The sequence below is a fragment of the Podarcis vaucheri genome, assembly GCF_965113315.1.
Source record: "Podarcis vaucheri genome assembly, chromosome: 6".
NCBI lineage: Eukaryota > Metazoa > Chordata > Lepidosauria > Squamata > Lacertidae > Podarcis > Podarcis vaucheri.
The window spans coordinates 47526558-47549143 of record NC_138764.1 but is presented as its reverse complement, the minus strand read 5'-3'; the positions used below and the strand labels follow the sequence as shown (position 1 = coordinate 47549143).

At 42.9% G+C, this 22586-nt stretch overlaps 1 protein-coding gene across 5 annotated transcripts in view; it reads right to left on the bottom strand.

Annotated features, from left to right (window-relative positions):
* DAB1 (DAB adaptor protein 1) overlaps positions 1-22586 on the bottom strand; it is a 586419-nt gene that overhangs the window by 449485 nt on the left and 114348 nt on the right. The window contains exon 1 of one of the 5 annotated variants that reach the window (XM_082228740.1): positions 353-374. The exons of the other annotated variants lie outside the window; for them this stretch is intronic. The gene's annotated coding sequence lies outside the window, so the exon portion shown is untranslated. Of the gene's footprint in view, positions 1-352; positions 375-22586 lie in introns of those variants that run through there. 5 annotated transcript variants of the gene reach the window in all.

Genomic DNA, 22586 nt, shown 5'->3' with positions numbered 1-22586 from the left:
TACTTTCCTTCAACCATCTTTGCTTGTGTTTTATCAGGTACAGATTCCTTATGCAAATCCTGACTGCTATTTTACTTATTTCCCAAATCATATTGTGTTCACACTTTTAATAGTATGAGAGCAAAAGAAAACCCAGAGGTGGAAAGCCCCGGGGCAGGGAGGGGGGAGCAGCGGGGCGGGGGGGGGGTTGCAAAGGGATTGCCAAGAAACAGAAGAATGCAGTTGCCCCATCCATCAAAATGATACAGTTAAGGGGAGAAAAGCTGAAGCAGTACTTTTCAATGCCAGCAGAAGATTCCCCAGTACAAATGACTCAGCCATTAAAGAGAGGAAGTAAATGTGTTACCATTACATTTTTAGTAACTGTTGAGACTTTCTAGAACTGTAGCTTCTAAAACAGGATATCAAATGGAGGGGGGGAATGGAGAGAGAGAGCTTTTCCTTCTCTAAATTCTCCCTGCAAATAAAGAAAAGGCCTGTTTGTTCTCCTCATAATCACTTCAAAGCAATCCCCAACCTTGCAATAAAGTAAATTCAAAGCAATTAGAGAGCAGTTCTGAGCAGAAAGACCAAACTGTGTTTAGAGCTCCTTCTCCCCCACCCCAAACCTCTGTAAATTGGTTCCGCATACATTTTCCTTGAAAGGATGTTATTCCTCTTCTTTAAAAAAAGAAAGGAAGAAATGGAGGCAGGAGGGAGGAAGCAGGATGTGTGTGTGTGCCCGTTTTCTTTAAAAGAAGTAAATTTGCAACAACAAATAGAGATATGTTGTGTCTCTGGAGTGAGATATTATATTGCTGTTTGCAGGCAAACCAATTCAGCATTGCCCTGGTAAACTCTTATAAATTGCAGCAAACAATAACAGCCAGTTTGGGGGGGGGGAGCGGAGAGAAACAGAGTAATCTGCAGTGCGCTATGATAATAATAAGAGCCATACTACAATATTCTGTTACTTTGCCATCTTTACAATTCTTGCTCCCTAGAGGTCTTGGGGGATTTTTCCTTTGTTTTTCCCTCCCCCTAGCTTGCCAGACGACATTTCCATGAAATGTAAAACTGATGCTTGCCATGCCCCCACAATGCTTGTAGCTATGAGAGCAACAGAGCCCCACCAAACCGAGATGTGGTTTAATTTCATTGTGATACAAATAAATGTAACAATTAAGAATATAATTTCAGGAGATGTCAGCGGCATAATTACTTGTATGGCTTGCGGCCAATTAAGCGGTAGGTGAACCAGCTCACGTAATTGAAGCACAGAGGTTTGAAGCAAGGTGTTCGTGCTCTGGATTCTGTCAACGTTTTGCTGAACTCTGCACTTCTCATTCTGGCCACCCCAGATGTTGTTTGCAAAACAAATTTGGTCCCCAGCATAGGTAACCGTAATCTAAACAGTAGCATGCTACAAGTGGCAGTGGTGGTAGGGACCCACAGTGGGAGACCTACCAACAGATGGACTTTCATTAAAAATTCTGTACAAGGAAGACAAATTTGTTGCTAGTTCAGGATTCCACCCCCCTTCCCAAACTCTCATGGCTAAAGATACTGTTTTTTCACGGACCAGCGTGGATGGTTCAAAAAGTTTATGACATTAAGCTTTACTTCTAGCTAATGTGCTTCCCACATTGCTAATTTGCTTCAGCGGGAACTTCCATGGAAAAAGAAAAAGGTGACACTTGTGCAACATTGCCAGGGCAAATATATCACTGCATGCACATCAACACTGGGAAGCTGTAATTAGTGATGACGATTGTGTGCACGTGCTCAGTAGATACAGCATGAGACACTTAATCTCAGGGTCACGGGATTCAAATCCCTCGTCGGGCAAAAGATTCCTGCACCGCAAGGGGTTGGACTAGAGCCAGTGTGGTGTGGGAGCCAGTGTGGTGTAGTGGTTAAGAACGGTAGACTTGTAATCTGGTGAACCGGGTTTGCTTCCCCGCTCCTCCTCCCCCACTGCTGGGTGACCTTGGGCCAGTCACACTTCTTTGAAGTCTCTCAGCCCCACTCACCTCACAGAGTGTTTGTTGTGGGGGAGGAAGGGAAAGGAGATTGTTAGCCGCTTTGAGACTCCTTCGGGTAGTGATAAAGCGGGATATCAAATCCAAACTCTTCTAGATGACCCTAGTGGTTCCTTCCAACTCTACAGTTCTGTGATTCTATGTACACATACAATTGTTTCATGTGACAGTCTGCATCCATCTTGTACTCTACTCTGTACACTAGATGGTGGGGTGGGGTGGGGTGGGGACAATGTTACACCCAAACCAAAGAGACCTTAAGTCATAACTCTCATGGAGGCCCTTAAGTGAGGCACTACAGAAGTGTTCACTCAAACGCCTTCATGTGTCGAAAGAATGTATCAAGAGGGTGCACTGAGTAGTGGTGCCCCCTGTAAATGCTATATAGTGTGTTAGAGGAAGCTCTTTGTACATAGGGCTCCTTCATGCGAGGGATGGGCCTACTTGGTTCAGGATTCCCCCATCACTTGGTGGAGCTCAATGCACACAAATTGGTATGCATGTATGACTACTTCTCTTAGGTGCCCAGTCTGCTGCTGTCAGTGGCAGAGTGTATGGCAAACCCACATGTATTTTAACACTTACGTAGGTGTGTCTCGGCCTCATCATTACTTTCTATCAACTTAATCTACTTCTGTGGCAATCCTGAACACAGCTACTGGAAAATAATTTCATTGAACTCTGAGACGATTGTGCTACACAAGGATAGCCTGCTTCGTTGCTCTCCATTCTTATGGTTCTTTATCTTTAAACTGGGTGTTGACTGGACAGCCCTTCATACAGGAGACTCCTTCAAAATAGAGGGCCATCCTTCTACAGCCTGTGAAGCAGAGAACTCCTGGAAACAGAGGAGTGACAATCCTAAATTCATCATTAGCCAAATCTACCAGGAGATAAGTGCCATAAACATCATTTTTAATGCACCTTTCTTCCACACGTGATTTTCTAATTGTGGAGATGCCCAGTCCTAAGCATGCTTTATATAAATCTATTCATTTCATTCTTTGAGGAGAGAGTAAATATAGGAGAACTGAATGCATGCAGAATCCGGGAGACCCAAGTATGCAGAATCTGGGAGAGTCAAGGCTCTATCCTCTACAACTTCTGTTCCCTATGTGTAAACTGGGAGTAAAAGCAAGCAACCACATAGTCTGGTCACATGCATTTATTGAAGAAACGTACTGTCCCCTAAAATAGCATGCAAGTAAAGCAAAGCACAAGTTGTAAAATGCTTTGAATATTAAATTTCTTATGTATGAATAATATGATAATAACCCTTCAATTCAGAAACATCTTGTATGTTTTAATAGTCATTTTATTCCACCCACCCCAGAACACCATCCGATAATGAGTATAGTTTTTCCTTTCAATTACATAGCAAGTGTGGATTCCATAATTTGGATGGCTTTAATTGCTTTAAGTTTCTGCAATTAATAATCTATTTCTGTCATTAGGTGAAAATGAAAAAGATTATCACGTGTGTGTGTGTGTGTGTGTGTGTGTAAGTGTAACAATAGGCTGTGATTGCTCTCAGTCAAAAATGATGAAAGTGCCGTGCTTGTGGTGCTCAAGTGGAACTGCAAGCATCCCTTTGTAGATGCTGCTAAACCAGCTAATCTCAGCCATTAGCACCTGATCACAGGCAGGTAGATCAATAGGTACCACTCTGGCGGGAAGGTAAATGGCGTTTCCATGCGCTGCTCTGGTTTGCCAGAAGTGGCTTAGTCATGCTGGCCACATGAACCGGAAGCTGTACGCTGGCTCCCTTGGCCAATAAAGCAAGATGAGCGCCACAACCCCAGAGTCGGCCATGACTGGACCTAATGGTCAGGGGTCCCTTTACCTTTAAGAGGAGAATTGTGGGCATGTTTAGAGGAGAGAGATGATGGCTTGGTGGGCTGCCATCTATGCAAGCAAAGTCCCAAGATATACTCTACATTTCAGAGATGAAAAAAATACATAGGCATGCTTGTGTAACACAACACGTCTTATATACCAGTGTTTCCCAACCTTTTTTGGGCAAAGGCACACTTGTTTCATGAAAAAAATCTCGAGGCACACCACCATTACAGCCCCGTGACGTCAGCGCGCAGCGTCACGCCGGGAGGGACATGAATTGCTAGCAAATTACATAATCACCTCCTTGAGGGCTGGCTCATCTTCTCCGAAGGCAGAACCCCATTAATTAACAGCACAGACTCACACCATAGCCAAGACGAGGGGGAAAAACCTCAGTCATGCACAGTCATGCACATGTGGGGGCTAAATGAGGACGAAGACCGGGCAGAGAGCAGGGTTCAAATCACCCCACCTGGCCAGGACAATCCCTGGGTGCTCCCTTGGGCCACTCACCTGACCCACCTCGCAGGGCTGTTGTTGCGAGGATAACACGGGGAGAACCACGCGCGCCCCCAGGAGCTCCTTGGAGGAGAAAGCGGGCGATGAATGCAATGCACGAAATATATGAGAGGCGACCAGGTTTTGCAGGTGAGGGGCCCCCGCCAGCCTCCGCTTCCAACACCCGGCGCAACGACGCCGAAGTTTCCCCCCGGGCTCGGCTCGGGGAGCAGCGCTGCTCCCCCCCGGCTCCCCTTCGCCCTCCCGGCTCTCTCTGCCGCCCACTGGGGACCCCCTCACCTGCCAAGTCCGGAGCGCCGGTGGAAGTTGCATGCATGCATGCAGGGCGCCGCGTTGCCATTGCATTGCACTGCACTCCATGCAACGCCTGCACGCATGCATTGCCTTGCACGCACGCCAAGGGGTCTCCCCGCGGTCCGATGCGTCCCCTCCAGCACGGATGCAGCATTGCAAAAATAACCCCCCCCCCGACGCAGCCCTACCTGGGGGGCAGCCTCCGCCGCTCCGCCTCCGCGGGGATCCCCGGGCTCCATCCTGCCGCCCGATCTCCGCGGGGGCGCAGGCAGGCTGCGCGGGGTCTGCGCGGAAGAGCCCCTGCCCACCCGGCCGCCGCGCTCATTCCATGGCCGGGAGAAGAGCGCTTCAAACAAAACGCCCGGCCCGCCAGGCCACGCTGGGAAACGTAGTTCACGCACCCCGCGCGGGCGCGGAGCCCAAGGGCGAGGGGACTACGGATCCCGGCAGCCCCCGCGCCGGGGACGGAGGGGGAGAGGCCGGGTGCAGGGATGGAGGGACGGGTGGGCGAGCGAGTGAGTGAGTGGCAGCTGCCAAGCCTTGGCCGAGAGCCAGGAAGGGCCTCCCCGGAGGAGGAGGAGGGAGGCGCAGAGCGGGAGGGAGGGAGGGAACCCCAGGGGTCATCTAGTGACGGCGCCCCAATTGAAAACTTGACTTTTTTTAAAAAAAAAATCTTTCAAATTTTTTAATTTTTCCCGCGGCACACCAGGAAACATCTCGCGGCACACTAGTGTGCCGCGGAACAGTGGTTGGGAAACACTGTTATATACCAATGACCACGCTTTGAGCCTCACTCTGCTCATAGTTACGTACTGTGGAAGACTCTTTACCACCTGGCTTTATCTTATGTTCACTTCCCCCTGCAGCAGCCTGTCCTACACTGACCTAAAAGCCCAGAGAGTAGTGATTATTTTGACAATCACAATTGGCCTACAAACCATAATTCAAAATATACTTCAGCAGCAGCTGTAGCTGTGTAAAATGTTGGCATGTGCACTGCGTGGGATGCCTCGGTATTCATTTTGGTTGGGACATGAACCACTGGTGAGTTATTGTACTTATTTCCACACAGTCTCTTTTCATAATCAATTAGTTGCAGCCCTGTTTGAATACCACAGAACCAAAAGTAGGTTACTGGAGTTTCAATGCTATGAACACTCACCTGGAAATAAGTCCCACTGAACTGTATTTGGCTTACTCATCTATAGAATTGCACTGCATATCTCTCATTTGGCATGTGGCCTTAAGATGATGCCTCAGAGATGGTTCCCCTGGTTCCACCTGTTCTCTCCACAGGACAGAATGGTCTCTGGCAGGACACTTAGGAGGCTACAGCGATTCCAGTTGTGATGGCAGCAATAATAGCTCTTATGGTCAGTCCAGCTCTGGAATTTTATAGTACGGATTATGTCCTATTGAATTCATATTTTAAGGGCCATGAGAGACTCTTAGATATAATTATAATTTATTTAAATGGGCTTGGTATTATTGCTGCATGTAGTGAACATGATGTATTTTATATTATTAACATTGGATGGTTGTGGTGTTTTCCATTTTCCAGATACTTTACAACAATAAATGCCATTTTCTGATAGAGTACCCCTTCTTTCTATTTTGCTCTTTTTATTTCCATGAAGCAGTAGCAAGGCGGGAAAGTGGATGAGCTCAAACCAATTTTGCTTCTGATTTTCTTTTTCTTCTTGGTTTGCAGGAAGCATGTTTATAATTTTTCACAGTGATAGAGACCTACTTTGACAAATTTACCCCAGGGTCCTATGTGAAGAGAGCTCTGTGGGTAGGAGGACTCTTTTTAAAAACTGCTTCACTGAGGCAGTTTTCTATAGGTTTCTCACTGTCCCCAATGCCTCTATACTAGCTCTGGGCTGAAATTATTAGATGTTGCTGTGAGGGTGTATGCAAGCTTTCAAAATGTCTCAGCAGTTTGTGAAATAGGTATGGAGATGCAAAAACACAATTTCTTCCTTCTCGGCCAGGAATTCATTCCAGCAGCAACATTTCTAGCCCACTTTTAAAACCCTCATTGGATGGTACTCATCCAGGAAAAGTGCTATTCAGAATGCTGTCACGCAGGAGTCATACTTAAACATTACAGTGAAATGCCCAAAATGCAGAAATTACCAACAGCCATGAAAAATGCTGAGAGTCATACACAATCTGATGAATGTCCTAAATGATAAAGTTATGTTAATGAATGCTGATGCTGACAACAACCATTAGTTGATTTTCCACATTCATTTATCCTTCTTTCTGCATTTTTTTTGTACATTGTAGATGTGTATGGATATGATATATTCTGCTGTCTATCATGTATGACAGTCACCTGCATATAGGTCCTGTTCTCACCTTCTACCCCTTCCCCCACATGCTACAAACACTATTGACTACCTTTCAGATTTACACAACAACTTCACACACCCATCTTGCCTTATGCTTTTCAGTCACAGAATTGGAAGGATCCACAAGGGTTATCTAGGCCAAACCCCTGCAGTGCAAGAATCTTTCGCTAAATGTGGGGCTTCAACCCATGATCCTGAGACCCTCTACCGAATGAGCAATTTGAGACAAATAGTCTTGCGTGCTATGAAAAATCATTGAGTTTCCCTCAAAAAACCACCTGTGGTGTTTTTATTCATTTATTTTAATGGCAAATCCCTTTATGGAAAAAAAAACTAACCTACTATATCGTACAACTGTGACATGTGGAAGAAGCCAGAGGTTTCTTGACAGCAACATTATATTTTGAGGAGGTGGCAAAGCAGGGCCATTTTAAGGCTCTGAAATCCTCAAAAGGGAGGAAAGACGGGTCACAGGACTATTTGTTGGCCTGCAACTATTCTCCTCTTTTGCTAGATATTCAGCTACGAAGGTCTGTTGCATGAATGAAACCCTAGAATGCATGTATGAAAGCCTAGAATGCAATTACCCTTCAAGATATAATGTCAAGCAGCACTAAAGAAGCAGCATTTTAAATGACTTCTAAAAGGGACTGTCTTAGCTGCCAGCATAAGAGAAGTGATTCAAAGAAAACAAAGGGGCTACTGTTTGGAGCCATAGATTGGCTGTGATCATCTCTGTTGCTTTTGGTCTCAGAAGCCCATATGCTATGACTACAAGAAAGCATGGCTGATGATTTGTGTGTCGGGCAGAGACAACAAGCAACCATTGCAAAAAGGTGCCTTGGACTGGTGAGATCTTCCATGACTGGAGGGTTCCCTTCTATTCGAAGAAAGTCGAGTTAGGCTCTAAGCCAAGAATAGCAACACTCAGAGAAGGTCCCCCCTGGGCCTGAGGTTACCCACTTCTGGTGTGGAGAGCTGCAGTCTTCACAGCTATGCTACACCAATGCTCCAAATGCACAAGGCTGTTTCTGCTGCAAGCAGCCTGCATGGTGATAGCCTGGAGAAGCAGGGAACAAGGTGGCTCAGGAAACCTTTTGTTTGATGTGTTTAAAATAACAAACCAAAAGCAGTGTTATTCATGGCTTCAAAAACTAATGCTTCAAGAAACCACATGCCAACTTATTGTAGTGAATGCATGATTTAGTCCAGTTAATGTGCTTTAAAAAAAAAGCCTTTTTTACTGGGGAAAAGATCACTACCTATGGAAATTCTATCCAACGTTTTTCTCTTCCAGTTGACATGAAGGCACAACCGTCGCCAGTTGTACATGGCCCTTGAGGTAAGCGCACATGAATGCTTTATTCCGTTCTATTTAAGTGTCCAAAGATTAGCATATTTCTCCACCTTTATAAATAATAGTTTTCCAGCTTCTCTCTCACTCAACCAAAATGAATGACGGACTGAATCCCAAGGTATATCAAGAACATGGTGTAATATACTGTCCAGAAGAACAGACTGCATAGCTGAGACCTTAAGTTGAGACCTGAACTGGCATCACTATCTCCTATATATAATTCAATTTACTGCCCTGGGTAAAAAAATCCACAATAATATAGCGATAATACATTGCACTAGCCTAGTCCTCCGGGAAGTGAATCTACTCCAGTCTCCCCTAACTGGTTGATAACATATTTAAATGCCAGTCACTAATCCACTGCTGCTTCATCCTTTGAGAGCTGCTTTATTGAACACTGTAATTGCCTGGATGTTGTTTTTCATTTCTGTAGCTGTTGCTGTTAATTAAATATTCCACAAAAAGCTCCCCGTGACATTTCTTTCTGCTTTCTTGAAATCTGATACGATAGTCTGTACATGTCTTCCTGCTGCTTTCTGCTGATATTCTTGTCCCACAATTCAAATTCTCAGAAAACATGCAAGAAGCTCTATGCACTCAATTGGGAAAATGGGTTTGCTGCTGCTGTAGGGTGTTAAGGGGAGCCTGGTGAAACCAGACACCTTTTCTGATCCTGATTTTCACCTGTACTACCACAGCTGAGCCTGTTTATAGGAAAGCTTCCTGTCACTTAGGCATCCAATACTGGGGATCATGAAAGGACAGCACATAGCTAGGTATTTTATCTTTACTTTCAGAGAAGGGAAAAGGTGTTTGAAGATCGTATTATTTCACATGCAAAAATATCTGGCAGGCCTTTGTTACTAAGCACCATGAAGTGGAGAAAAGGCACCATTTTCTGCCCTGCTTCAGACAGCAAAATGTCTGTCTTTGGCCTTCCCTCTTATGAAGGAAAACTCTACATGTGTATAATCTATATGCTGAACCTGAGTTTCTGACTGCATGTGCAGGTCTGGTGCATGCACTGAGCCTGTTATGATAACCAGCCTAATATATGGAGATGGAGACAAACCAACCAGCTTAATCCTGCTTCTTTTCTATGTTGACTGAACAGGTGGAACTGAGATGAAGTCCTAGCTCCAGAGATGAGTTTTAGCATTCAAAAGTGGCCTTCATAATCAGACTTTGTTTATCTGGGGGAAGGGGAAAGGGGAGGTATCCAGAACAGGTCTATAGATAACACTTTTATGTCTAATGTCAAATATTTCCTGCTAAGCTCAGAGGCAGTTTTAGAGTGCCACAACTGGTGTGGCTGCACTGCACTGCAGGGGGCGCCACAACAATGCTGTAGAACCGAGTGAGAGAGGCAGGGGTACTCCAGCTTTTAGCATTACACAGGGCATAACTAAAATTTGGGAGCCAAAAGCCCACCACTGCTAAGCTGTTCATATATGGCGTATCTCACAAACAAATGGGGAAATAAATGTTTGGGATGTAAACTCAAATCTGCAGTTGATTTCCAAAGAGCCATTGCATGCTCTCCCCCTGTTTCACCTTTCCTACCAATCTGCTTTCACCCCATGATGCCAAGTGGGGGGGAACAAAAGCTTGTTTGTTTTCTTGTAAGAGCGGTTAAACGGGTTATAAAGCACAAGAATGGATGCTGAAATGGTTGTGTATATATCTATGATTTCATTGCTTTAATATAGCTTTTAACAATACTTTGAGCCATGAAGCTTTAAAAATTCTGTCCTACCTATAGATACTCACTAAAGATATCATTGTTTGCTCACTTGCTTGCTTGCAACATTGCTTGCTTGGGTTGCAACATTAAAGCACAATATTAAAGACAGTCTAAAACAACTTACAATCACAAAAATAAGGCAGGTCCTAAAAATATACATGTAGACGCAGTCCCTCCCGAATTGATAAAGATTGCCAAATTACAGAACATAGGTCTTGGAGCTTTTGTGCTAATCCTCTTACTTATTTATTTTAAAAGAATTTTCAGGACTCCCTGGTCCTGAATGGAGTAACTGTGTCCCTGAAGGACCAGGTGTGCAGCCTGGGAGTCATTCTGGACTCACAGCTGTCCATGGAGGTGCAGTTCAATTTTGTGTCCAGGGCAGCTGTTTGCCAGCTCCATCTGGTACGCAGGCTGAGACCCTACCTGCCCGCGGACTGTCTCGCCAGAGTGGTGCATGCTCTAGTTATCTCCCACTTGGACTACTGCAATGCGCTCTATGTGGGGCTACCTTTGACAGTGACCCGGAAACTACAACTAATCCAGAATGCGGCAGCTAGACTGGTGACTGGGGAGGCCGCAATAACCACATAAGACCAGTCTTGAAAGACCTACATTGGCTCCCAGTATGTTTCCAAGCACAATTCAAAGTGTTGGTGTTGACCTTTAAAGCCCCAAATGGCCTTGGCCCAGTATACCTGAAGGAGCGTCTCCACACCCTTTGTTCTGCCCGGACGCTGAGGTCCAGCGCCGAGGGCCTTCTGGCAGTTCCCTCATTGCGAGAAGCAAAGCTACAGGGAATCAGGCAGAGGGCCTTTTCAGTAGTGGCGCCCGCCCTGTGGAGCACCCTCCCATCAGATGTCAAAGAGATAAACAACTACCTGACATTCAGAAGACATCTGAAGGCAGCCCTGTTCAGGGAGGTTTTTAATGTGTGACATTTTAGTGTGTTTTTGGTCTTTGTTGGAAGCCACCCAGAGTGGCTGGGGAAACCCAGCCAGATGGGCAGGGTACACATAATAAATTATTATTATTATTATTATTATTATTATTATTATTATTATTAATTGTCCAATGTGTCCCCAAATTGTTTTGGAAGACCTTGTTTCATTTTAGGATGCTTCAGAAACATCCTGCTTCAACTCTGAGAAGTTTTGCATTTGCCCAAAGGGACCTGCTTCTCTAGAGGATTCGTCATCCCGCCCTTCAGGAAAGAAAAATGGGGATTGTCGAAATCGCATGGTTGGCTTTCTTCAAAGTGTGACTGGGAGAACTGCCATGCCTCAGTGACTCCCATGACACAGCTGGCAATATAGGAACCAGATCAAACTGAATACATTATCTTAAATGAGTCATATTTTCCCAGTATCAGTGCACCAGATACAAAATAATGGGGACGTTCAGAAGAAGCAAGAAGAAAGCTATGTGGACAGGCATGCAAAAGGTGTCTTTCTTATGAATTATAAACTGATTGTATGGACAAGGCCCCATGCCTGAAGAGATGAAAAAGGGAAGTAGCTATCTCACACCTTCTCTTCTTCTTGCCTCAATGCTACAAATTAAATGTGGAGCACTCTTAACCTCAGGGAGCTCTTCAAACTTCTACTCTGTCAGCATTTTTCTTTCCTGGGGAAAAGTCAAATGAGATATAAGTCTTAATTTAGATCATATCGGTGACTGTGAAGTAGAGAAAAGAACATTTTTATTTATACCCATTTCTTAATAATTGAATGCCTCATTTTATTCTGCTTTTTTGAGGGGGAATTTGCTTGCTTTTTCCTGTGATGTGCTTACTTGGGTCGTGGTTTTTTCTAATCTATCTGAAGAAAATCCAATGTTTTGAATTTGTAAACTACAAATATTACAAACAGAAAGCTTATTCCTCTGCATTATAGATGAAAGAGTCCAACTATAAGGCAATACATCCCAGTGATGTTATTGTGCGAGAGGAGTCTTTCTTCTTGTTGCTCAAACTGGAGTGCCACAGGCAACTCACTGTGTTTCATTCTGTAATGTGAGAAAGAGTCCTCACAGTTGTCACAAATTGCAGTTGCCTGGGAAAAAAGACTCAGGTCTATAGCTTGAAAGCAAGTTGCCTCAATGGCTAGAGGGTTGGTCTAGACTCAGGAACAACGAGCATTTGAGTTCCAGTTTAGTCAGAAGCTCACAGGGTGGCCTTTTTGGGCAATTGACTCTCTTTCAGATTTGCATCTTCATATGGAGAATGGAAATAATAAAGACAGAACCACACATGGATGATAGAAAAGTAGGTGAGTGTAATCAGCAGGAGCTTTTGCTCTGATTTCAATGGAATGAATGTATTTAAAGTGCTATGAAAATAATAAGTCTTCAAAAAAAAGTTTTAACTGCAAGGTTGCAGACTGATAATGAATTACAATGCAATCCAATGCACGCCTACTCAGAAATAAGAGTCACTGAGTTCAATAGGTCTTACTCCAATATAAGTGTTTATAGTCTTTGCTAGGACTCCACAGGTTTATTTTGACTCTTTTTGCTAGACTATATACAATATATAAGGGTCACTGAAAAATGAATTTTGCAAAGGCAGAGATGTTCCATAAGTACCAACATCATTGGCCTTGTATTGGATAGGTGAGTAAAGAGTGGTGGCCTGCTGCCTTGGAAAAAAGAGTAGGTGGGTCACATCCGTCTGTGGCACACTGTCTTCTGCCAGAGATGTGACTAATTTAAAGGAAGGAATTAATTTCTGGAAAGATGATTCATCCGTCTGATCTAATGGAAACTGCTGGGCCAGCAAGGGCATGTGTTTCACTCTCTTGCCCTTTTCTCATCAAAAATAATGCAAAAGCTGGGCACCAAAATGCATCTATCACACAAACTTTAGGAGTCATAGGATGCTGCCTTAAATTAAGTAAGAGCATTGCCCAGAATTGTTTAAGCTGACTGGTTCTCCTGGGTTTTAGACAGGGATCTTACAAGGCCCTGGATTTGAGATGCCAAGAGCCAAACTGAGCACCTTCCACGCAGACCTATCCATGCAATGGAAAAAACTTTTAGAGGACACTGTTTTCTGAGATGTATGGTATCTAAATCTAACTCAGCAGAACATAGGACAACCAGGGTTGTTGTGGGGCATGCCAAACAGGTATAAAGCATAGAAGGAAAGTGTCACTCCATAGCAGGAGTTTTTGAATCCTCTACCTGTTTCTGCCCAGGTAGCCCAAAACCACTTCTCTCAGCTGTTCTATCTTCCAGCGGGACTTAGTACCAATTCTGCAGCCCTGTTTGCAGGAAAGCACCTGAAGGACACGGGTTTCACCCTTTCACTCTTTTACTCTTTCCCCTTCAAAATGTTTCCCATCACTCCACCCACCACTTCATACCTCGTAGGTGGGGATTCAGATATCTAAACCAGGAGTCTGAAACCACCATGTCACTGGAGCCTGTAACATGGGCAACATGAGACACCTACATGCTTCCATTCACTCTGCTACCACAGCTAACATTTGAAACCAAATAAAATTAGGCACTTACACGACACCCCTCTTGAGGCAGTGCATGAAGCATTTTGCACAGATGTACAGATTTAGTAATTATAGCTGTTCTCTCTTTTTGTCCTTGTTTAGTACTTTAATCTCTGTAATTAAAGCATCTAGCTGCCACAGTGATACGCATCACAGAAATATGCACTGTATAATCTAGCTAGTTATTAACACTCCAAATAATGAGTGAGGAACTAGACACAAGACCTTTGCTATACTAGAAAGGAGAGCAAAATACCCCTCAAGCACCGGATGAAGTCCAGAAGCCAAAAAACTATGTGTTGAATGTCTAAAAGTCTCCCCCACCCTCCATCCACTAGGATGCAAGGGTTAGTTACCTAACCAGATGGTATCTTTCATGGGAAGTTTCTAGATGATGGCTCAACGTGGGTCAGTCTGCATAGCTTTGAAAGAAAGCCAAGTTGCAGCTCAGTCAGAATGGGAAACCGCTTGAACCAGGGATGCTGGAGGAATGGTATTTCTGTGAATTCTGAGGGAAGCTCACATGATCCACACTTCCCAGGCCAATGTGCATATTGGAACATTATTCTCTAGTGGATTTTGCTCTTTTTGAATTTTGTGATGCTGTCCTCAGCTTAAAAAAAAAAAAGCTTTAAATGCTTCTGAAATGATAAAATTCAGTTTAGAAATATGTTCCTTGATATGAAGTATGGAATTAAATTCATATTGTGTTATAAAGTATGCATTTCATTGTGGATTTTCATGCAGGTTTGTTTGTTTGTTTTTTAAGTACACCCCGGATTAATGGAGAAATAGGACAGAATGGATTTAAGTGAAACTGACATGGACTGGATATAGACTGTTCCATCCATCCATCTCTACCCTGTAAGGAATCCACGATAAAAATGCTAACACCTTGCAATTATAAAACACTATCTAGTGTTAAGTAGTGTTACATTCCAGATATGATACAATAGTGATGCTCAGACTATTTTCTGGGGAATCCTGAATTCTTTAAAAGCGTATCGGAGATTCCTCAATAAGAAGTGTTCACAGATAATTTGTCCATCACTTAATGCCTTTCCTCTTCAATGTCCAGTCACAGGTAGTGTTGGGTATGTTCTGGGTCAAACTTGGCAAATATGATGCTGGGACCTGTTGGGATTTCAGTCCTCCCGTTGCAGGATGTGTGATTGTTTTCATCACATGTCTGTGCTGACATTCCATACTGTTGGAGTCATGAGAACGGAAGTTCAGTTACACTGTTCCATTATGTTGTACTATTGCTTTTTCCTGTTCTCTCTCAGAGAAGAAGAGAGGAGAAGAAGAAGAGTTTGGATTTGATATCCTGCCTTTCACTCCCCTTCAGGAGTCTCAAAGCGGCTAACATTCTCCTTTCCCTTCCTCCCCCAGAACAAACACTCTGTGAGGTGAGTGGGGCTGAGAGACTTCAGAGAAGTGTGACTGGCCCAAGGTCACCCAGCAGCTGCATGTGGAGAAGCGGAGACGCGAACCCAGTTCCCCAGATTACAAGACTACCGCTCTTAACCACTACACCACACTGTAGGGGCCATGTTCCATTGTTCTGTCGCTTAAATTCCACACCTCAAATGCCTAGCTTCTGTTTGGACTCTGCTATCGTATTGTGTGCATATATCTTTGGATATATGTCAAGAAGTGCATTGGGAAAGAAGAGTGATGAATCATCCCGAGGGTCGCTTGTGGGGGGAACACAGCTGCCAGGCATTTTCCAAGTTGTTTCAGAAACTCAGTGAGGTTTGATATGTACCAACAGGACCCAAAACTAGAATCTATTATGGTCCCTCAAGAAGAAATGGGACTCTGTGGAAGATGCACAAGTGTCATTGGAAGATGCCATTGCGAAACGTTTTCCTTGAAGGTAGAAAGTTTGAAAAATTACTGTGATATCCCATTGCATATCACTGTTCACTACAGACAAAATCTAATTCTGCTGCTTGTTGAAATATCAACTGCCATGTCAAACACTAAAATCTAATATTACTGGGGGTCAAAGATGGAAATAGGATAAGTCTGTAGCTAGGTAATATTTGTTATCCAAAATGAGCAAAGGGTGGTTTGTTTGGGAGGCAAATTCATGTCAGTTGTAGTTTATTTATTTGATAAAATTTATACACCACTGGATTGTGGCATTTGAAAAATGCTGACAGAGAAAGGATGATCAGCAAATATGGAGCAGTTCAAGGAAGAAGCTTCAAAGAGGCTGCAGATTTACCTAGGTGATAGAGGGGGAGGGAATACAATGCATAAAGACAGCACATCCAATGTACTGTATCTTTATTTCCTTCAATGGTCCATATGAAATATTCCAGCCAATTCCTAATGCACATACTAATCTGGCAGACTTGATTTCGTTTGCCCATTTATGGGCAATGGAAAGGATGCTGAAGTGAGATATACATATGAAAAAAAGCATATCTGTTAAATCTGTATTATTTGGTAAGGCCTCGGGAAATAGGTAACCTGGATAGACTCTCAAGTGCTCTGAATATCAGATTGATATATTTTGGGAAATAGCTGCTCTTTCCTGTAAGCACAACTTTTCATTATTTCAATGATATTCAGGCTTCTTTCACATAAAGGTAGCTGCTTTGTTTATCCCATGATATTCCAGCCTCCCCCACCCCTTGTGCCTTTCTCAGGAAGGCGAGAGAAGGTTCACAGGCATTTTTCCCAATTAAAACACGACTGTGTCAGATTCCAGAGCTGTGGGGGAGGGGAATAAAGGAAGATTAGAAAGAAAATCTATTACATGTAAGAGATTTTAGCAGAGTCCCTCGGGCCCTAGGAGCAGGGCTTAAGACAGCAATGTCTGAAATTTATTCTAAATATATAGGCTTGCTAATTAGAAATCATTTGGATATTACAGAGTCTTCAGAAGCAAAGGAAGAGGAGACAATCCTTGCTTATTATTAAATCCCTTTGAGGAGAATATATATATATGCTTTTTTGACTACATGTTTCCCCCTTTGCAGGTACATATAGGGCATACATGGCATTATAGGGTCACAGTCTATTTAATTTATGTTTAGCTTTTTATTTAGTTTATGTTTACTTTTAATAAAATACCTGCTCCGTAGCTAAATAAACAAGTACCTTACCTATTTTATATGTTGGTGCTTTGCTTTTTCTTCTTCTTTATGGTTCCCACATAGGCATATTCAATGACGAAATTATTTCAGTAATACTATTTTTTTTCAGACATGGGGAGAGCTAGCCTGGTGATTAGATGCCAAGGGCATAGCTAGCAGTCCAGCCCCATGCCATACAAGTGAATAATACATGAATAGCACCAATTCCAGCACAAGCTTTTTTGCTATTGTTGTTTATGTTGGCATGGGGTGAATTGCCACATGGAGATATCATCAGATTATTGTGTTTCAATAAATTACCAAAGAGCAATTTGGCCATAGGAATCAGGCCTTACTTCTAAGTAAACAAAGCTAGGACCTAGCTCTTGACAGAAAAAAAACCCCAAACTCGTCACATAGTTTTCTGTTTCTGCTTCAAATGCCAAAGAATGTAACTAACAATAAAGGACCCCCAATTTATCAGTTCTAATTTTTTTCACTAGGGTATGATACCTGCTTAGCTAGTTGTAGACTAAATTCATTCAGTTAAGGCTGAAAGTGCTCTATATTAAATTATATTATATTCTAGACACCGACAGATATGCAATATAATAAAGATCTTCATACAGAGCAATCCTATCTATACATGTTTACTCAGAAGTAAGTTCCACTGTGTTCAATGGACCTTACTTCCTCCTGTGTGTTTAGGATTGCAATCCTAATCAAGTTGCTATCCCCACTATGATAGAATGTGATAAAGATGTGCAATGCAACCCTATGTATACCTGCTCAGAATTTAATGCAATGGAAATTTCCAGGTAAATTGGCATAGAGTTATAGTCTTGGACTGCAAGTACATGCAATTGACTTCCAACAACATTCTTGGAAAACTTGAAATGCAACAGCAACAATCTTTGCAGAAATAAATCCCACTTTTGGAAAGAAAAGCAAAAAGTTGCTAACAATAATCTACTGCTGATTATCCAAGGATCACAGAGCTCTTGGCATATATGCAGGAAACCCTGTGAGATGCTAAGTCTATCCAATTTCATGGCATGTGAACTGAAAAGAGGATTAAGGCTCAACAGTTTGAAATTTGGGCAACTAAATATTTTTAAGGAAGACATCAGAAAGCGACAATGGACTCTTGTCTGTGGTCACTTGCAGATGACCTGTTTATTGAGCATTCATCCTGCTTCATTGGCACAAAGTTTACATGGAGGTTAGACTACATTTGGCTATTTAATGCTTATTGATTCTTATTTGTTTCTGGGAAGGTTGTATGACAGTATGCTAAGCAATTGTTATCCCACACTCTCCAGTGCATTTCCTTGTTGCTTCCCTTATTACAAAAAAGGGGGAAGGTGGGTGGTGAGCTTGAGCTTGTAGCACAAGAGTGCCAGGTTGATTTTAATTTCACAACTTGAATTTGCCAGTATCTAATTGAATACCTCCCAGAAACAGTGGCAGTCTGGAAGTGTCCGGTGTAGGCTACAAGCATGTACATTCACTTTTCTAAAAGAGAGAGAGAGAGAGAGAGAGAGAGACTGTGTTGCAACTATCAAAGGATTAAGTTGTCAATTTTAGTTCTCCCCAGTTTCTCATTTTTTCCAGTTGCAAGTTTGGTTTTCCATATTTTTATAAAAGCTTGCATTTAAAAAATAAAATAAATTCTTGATAAAAAATAACCAGCATTTCAGGGAGAAATTCTCTTAATGCACACATTTTTGTGTTGTAGTCTTGCACATTTTTGTAAAGAAAGCTTCTCTTAAACAATTCATTTTCATGCAATTTTAAGTACCGTAATATACATGCATATATACCTTTTACACAGTATATGCTTTTACACAGTATATCTATGTAAATGAGATAGTACCTTTAAACGTGTACTTAAATCAAATCCTCCCCCCCCCCCAATCCCTAGTTGCAACCCTATAACAAGAGAGCTGGATTACACATTCCAACTTTCTTTGAATGGAAACACATTGGGAGGATCCAGGGTTTGTACAGCGTCATCCATCTCTCTAGAAGGCCAAAATGTAACTAAGTGGCATTGATGCCCAGGATAGATGTGTGTTCTATTACCTCCAAAAATTCCAAAGAAGTGACAAAAGCAAAAACCGTATCAGCGCTACAGATTACCTCAGCCAGCTCTCGCACACAAGGATGCAGTTTAGGCCTTTATGCACAGCAAATAAAAGTGATAATAGACATTGGCTCCCAACTCCATTTTGAGTTAAGGTAATTAATACATGGGAGATAATGGAACTGGGGCTAACTGAGAAGCAGAACCCAAGTCCATTGCATTACAATGGACGTTTAGGAGCTTACAGCAGAATGCTAAGCAATTTTACTACATTCAGTAGGACTTACTCCCCTTACACTGTGTATAAATGTACACAGTATTGTTGCCTTAATAGCCTAGAAGCACTTTTAGAAATGGATGGAGCATAAATATCCTGTTAAGAGAGCACTGTTGTTTTAGTTGATGAACTAAAAAGTTAAGTGGGACGATTAGAGATGCATTTTAATTGTAGATAACTGCTATTCGGTCTTCACACTCAAGTCATCAATGCTTTTCAGTACACTTCCAACATTCATGCCTTTTGCCTTCTTTGCTATAAGTCAACTCTTGAACTATTTGTGTTGTGAACATAAGAACTGCCTTGCTAGGAGATAAGATCCTGTCTGATGCCTTCAGAAGTGCATAAGCAGGGTCAAAGTTGCAGCTAGGTAATTTTAGACTGCTCACTCTGCTGAACTTCTATTCAAGTTCTGACCTGATAGCATTACTGAGCAGATGCTGAAGGTCATGGCCATTCTCTCTTGGATGTAGTACTCAAATGCATTCCGCCTCAGGCATCAGTGATATTGTCTGAAGAGGGAATACTGCTAGGGTGGAAGGGCAAGGATGGGCCCATAGTCCTACCCAAGGAGCTGTGTGACTCCTCTGAATCTGCACAGGTTTACAGTGGGCCATTACTTGTATATTCATGGAGACTAGACCTATGAGGGGGAATGCTAAGTATGCCTAACAGACATTGCAAAATGTATCCATCATGAACTTCTGTTATCCTTTTTAAATTATCCCACCATATAACAGAAAAATGCAAAACTGATAATCTTGTGCATAGGTAAAGGTAAAGGTAAAGGTACCCCTGCCCGTACGGGCCAGTCTTGACAGACTCTGGGGTTTGTGCACCCATCTCACTCAAGAGGCCGGGGGCCAGCGCTGTCCGGAGACACTTCCGGGTCACGTGGCCAGCGTGACAAAGCTGCATCTGGCGAGCCAGCGCAGCACACGGAACGCCGTTTACCTTCCCGCTGGTAAGCGGTACCTATTTATCTACTTGCACCCGGGGGTGCTTTCGAACTGCTAGGTTGGCAGGTGCTGGGACCGAGCAGCGGGAGCGCACCCCGCCGCGGGGATTCGAACCGCCGACCTTTCGATCGGCAAGCCCTAGGCGCTGAGGCTTTTACCCACAGCGCCACCCGCGTCCCCACTTGTGCATAGGTACTCAGAAGTAAATCCCACTGAGTTCAGTGCAACTTACTCTTAGATAAAGGTGTATAATAGATGGGCAGCTTTTTTGGACTGAGGGCTGCATTACAAGAGTGGGCAGAGCCAGAGTCAGAAATAATACAACATTATCTTGCTTGCTTGCTTGTAACTCCACTCAACTTCCATCTTCAATTTTCTTCTTTGACTTTTATTTTTTATGGAAGATGAGGTCCTTTTAAATGCCTTGACTGTGCAAAGAGCCAAAAACCCAATAATCTCAGCAAAAGAATGCAAATTACATTGATGCACAACAGAACTGCAAGCCCAATCCTACAAAATATGGTAACTGCAAGATGCATGGATGATTTGTGAATTTGCAGGGAGCACAAGTCTACACTCTGCTGATACATTTTCCTCTCTGCTTTGATCTTTTTGCAGAAGGACTGCAGTTGCACACTTTACACAAACATCAGAGCTCTTCTCCCTCCCAGTGCCTTCCTATTGAATGCTTGATGGGTGCAAGGTGACCCATGCTGGCTGGAACTGACAGGAGTTGGAGTTCAACAACATTTGGACAGCTCTATGTTTACTATCTCTCTTCTGGCCAATGCAGGGATCAGTTTGCAAAGGACTGGATGCAATTAAGACAACACAGTACAATATATTCATAACTCTATATGACGTCATGTCTTATTGATGATAGGTTCATCCTAAGCAGTCAAGGCACAGAGTGCTCCCAGCCTGTGGGTCATTGCCATTCTAAAGTCACAGGAAGGAGGAGGAGCAGGTCTAAAGCAGGATCCAAAATCTGTCTCCTTGGGATCATCAAAAGTTGGCAGCAATGAAAAGGAAAACCTCAAAACTCACTGAGTCTTGCTGTGTGAGCAATAACAATTTTCCAGCCTAGTAAATGTTGAAATAATCTTTCTAGTGTGTATAGATTTTTAAAAGATGACAGCTGGAACAATGTTACAACCATGGGTAGTTGACAGAACAGTTTGCTGAACACAGTGCCATGAAAGTATTTTCATTTTCTGGCTGCAGATATTTGCTTCCCTCATATATTCATGAACAACATGCATTCATTTATTTCACTTTGCATTTAATGTTTTATGCATATTTGATTATTTTTACCTTCAGAAAAGAATCAATAATGCAGAATAGCTACCCAATTTCAGCAGAGAACAGTTAAATAGATGCTGCAATGCAATTAGCTCCACACTGCCAGGGCTGCTTTACCTACATGCACCATTCATCTGAGTGGCAAAATGGAAAATTACTACAAGGGTAAGATCTATAAGGAAAGCTATCACACGGATGATAAGTGGTGAGGATTTATGAAAAACCGTTTACAGCGCTGCAGTGCACAGATCCATAAACTTGAAACTTTGCAGTTTAGAGGCAGTATTTATACTCTCTAATTCCCTTATCAGCAACAACTATGGCATCTGTGTTGCTTAAGTATCCTTAGGGCGGGTGGAGGGAAATGTTTCCAAGCAGCATGACCGTAATCAGTCTCCATAAAGTGACCACACACATTCCTATAAGTCTCTTAGAAATATATAAAAGCACACGTTTATTTTGTACAGTCAGATGTAATGCTCCAACAGTCTCTCTATCAACCTGGTGCCCTCAAGATGTTTTGCACTCCAACCAGCACAGCCATACTGACTGAGGCTAATGCAAATTATATCCCAAAACATCATGAGGGCACCAGGTTGGGGAAGGCTGAGCTACCAAATTCTGACTTGTAAGAGGCAAGAAAATAAAATCTGAGACAAAAATAAACCCACTAATAAAATGTCTGGGGTGGTGTGTGTTTTTTTTAACTAAAAGCCTTGGGGCTAAAGTAGATCATGGATTCAGATAGCTCTGTTGATTAGAGCATGGTGTTGGTAATGCCAAGGTGGAAGGTTTGATCCCTGTATGAGACAGCTGCACATTCCTGCATTGTAGGGGGTTGGACAAGATGATCCCAGAGTCCTCTCCAGCTCTATGATTCTATATATTAAACATATATGGCGCCAGAACTCACCATGAATGCCTCCCTTGTTTGGTTATAATGGCAATGGTGCCCACCTGAGAGGTGATAGAACTGAGTTCCTGTGAGATCCGGCTGGAAAAAAGCCCTGTGCCTCTATCTATCAATCGATCGATCGATTGATTGATTGATTGATTGATTGATCGATCAATCAATCACAAGGAGGCATGTGATTCCTAATCTGGATTTGGGCAGCACTGTGGGGAAAGAAGGGAAGGATGGAGTTAAAACCTTTTCCCAATGAAAATCATAGAATCATAGAATAGAATCATAGAATCATAGAATCATAGAATAGAATCATAGAATCATAGAGTTGG